Genomic DNA, 4,170 nt, shown 5'->3' on the forward strand with positions numbered 1-4,170 from the left:
TTACTTCGAGAATTATATGATAAACGTATGTCTAAAGAAGATAATATGCAACAACACTTGGATTGCTTAAAAATAATGCGTAGCCAGTTGTTGGATCGAGTAACTTGGTAACTTCAATTGAGGGTCAGCCAGAAGATTCAATTTCGTTGGAATACGTAAAGGAGAAGTTGCTGGATGAATCAGAAAGGCGTGGTGAGGGTAATGGCAACGAAAGTGAGATTGTAAACGCTTTGAATGGTCAAAAATTTAAGAAGAAGAAATCTGAGAAATGTTTCCATTGCAACAAGATGAGTCATATCAGGAAAGATTGTTATAAATGGAAGAAACAGAATGCTGCAGTGTCAGAAAGTGATCAAGTTGAAGAAATTTGTTTGCAAGTAGCCAATGGCCTAGGATGGGTAATCGTCAATTTTTTAAAAATCTGGAAAAATCGTCTAGCAAGGTTTATATAGCTGATGGTATATCTTTAGATGCAGTCGGCGTTGGTAATGGTTATATTAATGGTAAATATAATAAATTATTTCTTCAAAATGTACTTTATGTTCCCGAACTCAACGGAAGTCTTTTATCTGTCAAAGAAATGGCTAAGAGAGGTTTAAGTATCAATTTTAAAAATTCAAAATGTTATATTCAAAAAAAGGATGAAGTTGTCTCTGACGGAATTTTGAAAGAAAATTTGTATATTTTGTGTGAAGCAATAAATAATGAAGCATGTGTGTCTGAAGTTTGTTTTGGTTGTGTCCATCTTTGGCATCGACGTTTATGCATCGTAACCTAATAGATATAAAGAAAATAGAACAGTTGTGTCGCGGCATAAGCATAGAAAATTGTAAAGAGAGCGATTTTTGTGATACTTGTGCCAAGTCGAAAATGACAAGAACTCCTTTTCCAAAAGAGAGTTTGAATCGATCTCAAGAATTGCTATATATAGTACATTCCGATGTGTGTGGACCTTTTCAGGTAAGAAATACTTTGCTTCTTTTATCGCTGATTATTCGAGATACACTAAAATATATGTAATAAGGGGAATGAATGAGGTATTTTCTATGCTGGTCAAGAACTTCTTTGGTTACTACAATTATTGAAGGAAATGAATATTTCTATTACAAAACCCATTCCAATGCATGAAGACAATCAAAGCTGTATTAAAATTATCACATCATCAAAATTCAGTGCAAGAACAAAGCATATGGACGTCAAATTTCACCATATCAAAAACCTGCAGAAAGTGGAATTATTGACCTCAAATATTGTCCTTCAAAGAAACAATTAGCTGATTTTCTTACCAAACCTTTACCATTGCCAATATTTAAAGCATTAATTGACAGAATATTATGTTGAGAGGGGTGTTAGATGTCAGCAAAATAATACTTGTTTTAAAATTACTTTAAATTATTTAATTTTATATCAAGTTGTCAATGATAATTTTATTATTCATAGAAGAAAATTTTTCAATAAAATATTATTACTTTTCTGACTTTTGTACACAACATAAGCTTTACTTATAATTGGATATAGTTCCAATAGCCTTAACGAAATTGTTTTTGTAAAATAAAACAAAGTGTCTTAATATATACGAAAAAAGATATTAGGACAGGTTTTCGTACTTTTGTAAAATTAGAGAAGGGGTTGATTAAATAATATTTCGTATTATATACAAAATTTTCGTATATATTATGAAAAAAAGTAGTTAAGAATTTGTTTTCGTAAATTTAAGCATGGATTATTTTCAGTGTAATCTATCACCTGTTTCACCATTTGTCATTCCGTTTGTACCACATCGAAATATTCGTCTAAGACCCATAAAAGTATATATATTCTGGGTCCTTATTAGATTCTAAGACAATCTAGCCATGTCCGTCCGTCTGTTGAAAACACGATGGGGTCCAAATGGAAGTAGCTATGGAGCTGAAATTTTGCATAGATACTTAGATGCAGTTTGTTTGGTATTTCGCCCTTAACCACCTAACAGAAGCATCAATAGCGGTGAACATGTTTTATGGGAACATAAATCTCTTTGTAGAATTTTATAAGGATCGGTCCATAATTGACCTTAACCCCATATAAAGTCCCCCTAAAAAATTACTTTATCGCCCATAACTGGCTAAGAAAATCATGCATAGCAGTGAAATTCGGCACAAACATGTTTGATGGGAACATAAATCACTTCGTAGAATTTTATAAAGATCGGTCCGTAATTGACACTACCCCCCATATAAAGTCCCCTTCAGAAAATGACTTTATCGCTCATAACTGGCCAAGAGAAGCATCAATAGCGCTGAAATTCAGCATAAATATGTTTTATGGGCACGTAAATCTTTTTATGGATTTTATAAGGATTGGTCCATAATTGACCCTACCCCCCATATAATGTCCCCTTCAGAAAATGACTTTATCATAAATTTTTTTGTGGAATTTTGGAAGGATCGGTCCATAATTGACCTTACCCCCCATATAAAGTTCCCCTCAAAATGACTTTATCGCCCAAATCATCAATAGCAGTGAAATTCGGCACAAACATGTTTTATGGGAACATAAATCACTTCGTAGAATTGTTTAAAGATCGGAACATAATTGACCCTACACCCCATATAAAGTCCCCTTTAGATAATGAATATAAACAATGACATAAACTAGTTTCGTGCGAGCCAATAGCTCCCTATCAAATTTTATAAGGATCGATCCTTATTGAAAGTGGGCCACGTTTTGAAATAGCCCTCATATAAGGCACCATTAGAAAAACACTCTATCGCTCAATAGCGGCGAAATTCGACACAAATATGTTTAATGAGAACTTAAATCTCTTTGCGAGATTTTATAAGGATGGGCCAATAACTGACCATGCCCCCCATAAAAATTCTCATATCTGACCTTAAGAAACATATATATAGCAAAAAAAATGCGACATAAAAAGTTTTATAGGAACTAAACCCCTTTTTCGTAAACTTTATAAAGATGGGTCCATAATTGACCCTACCCCCATATAAGGTCCCCTTCAGAAAAAGACTTTAAGGCTTATCACTAATTCAAAAATGTGAGTCACCAGTAAAATTCTACATAAACAGGTTTTGTGCGAGCCAAAAGCTCTTTAAAGCTCATTACTTGCTTAAAACTGCGAGTACAGCGATAAAAATTCGACATAAACAATTTTCGTATTAGCTAAAATATCCCACTATATTTTATGAGGATCAGTCTGTAATTGACCCTACCCCCTATAAGGTCTCTTTCAGAAAATTACTTTAACGCTCATTACTGACTCAAAATTACGATTACAGCAGTGAACTCTTTATCAAATATAATGGAAATCGGTCTATAACTGACTCCATATAATTTATGTACAAAAGCTTATAAAAATCGGTCTATTATTGACCAAACTTACGGTAGTTTTATAGGAACTGAAATTTTTCAACTTAATTTGATGAGGATCGGTCGATAACTATCAAACCCCCATATTTGGTTTTATACAGAAAATTACTTTAAACCTCATGACTGAATAAATGAATGAATGATTTGATGGTGGGTATATAAGATTCGGCATGGCCGAATATAACACTCTTACTTGTTATTTTCAGCTTTTATGTCCTAACAAAAGGACTTCAAAGTTTTAAGGGCTTACAATTTCAAACAAATATTTGAAATATTTATATGTGTTGTATGATATTAATATTAGTATCAAATTAAAGAAGGGTAAATGTATCTATATTATATTTTAAAATCACTCGAATAAAAAATTAGATTTTAAAAACGTCTCGTTTTCGTCTTTTACTACTTTTTTGTAACAAATTTTCTTTAAGCTTCCATTTCTTTTTTAATACTGATGAATATAAATAAAAAATATTATTTTAAAGCAGAGGTTCTCAGCTTCATTGAACGTAAATGGTCCACAGTTACCAGTACACGAAGATTTTTTTCATGTTTGAAAATGACTGTTGTCCGATGTTACAGAAAATTACACAAAAAACTGAATTTTTGAAAATTAGTAAAAAGTACTAAAAATGAGCAGGGGCAAAATCGGTTCATAAATAACTGAGATATGAGCAGAAATCCGAGAAAACCTCTGACAATTTCATTAAAATGGAGATTTTTCGTTCTACAAAGGAATTATCTATAATAAAATATCAACCGAACACAATAGAAAACTTATTCTGTGTCTCTCCTAGATGTCATTCG

This window comes from Lucilia cuprina, chromosome 4 (assembly GCF_022045245.1).
Source record: "Lucilia cuprina isolate Lc7/37 chromosome 4, ASM2204524v1, whole genome shotgun sequence".
Taxonomy (NCBI): Eukaryota; Metazoa; Arthropoda; class Insecta; order Diptera; family Calliphoridae; genus Lucilia; species Lucilia cuprina.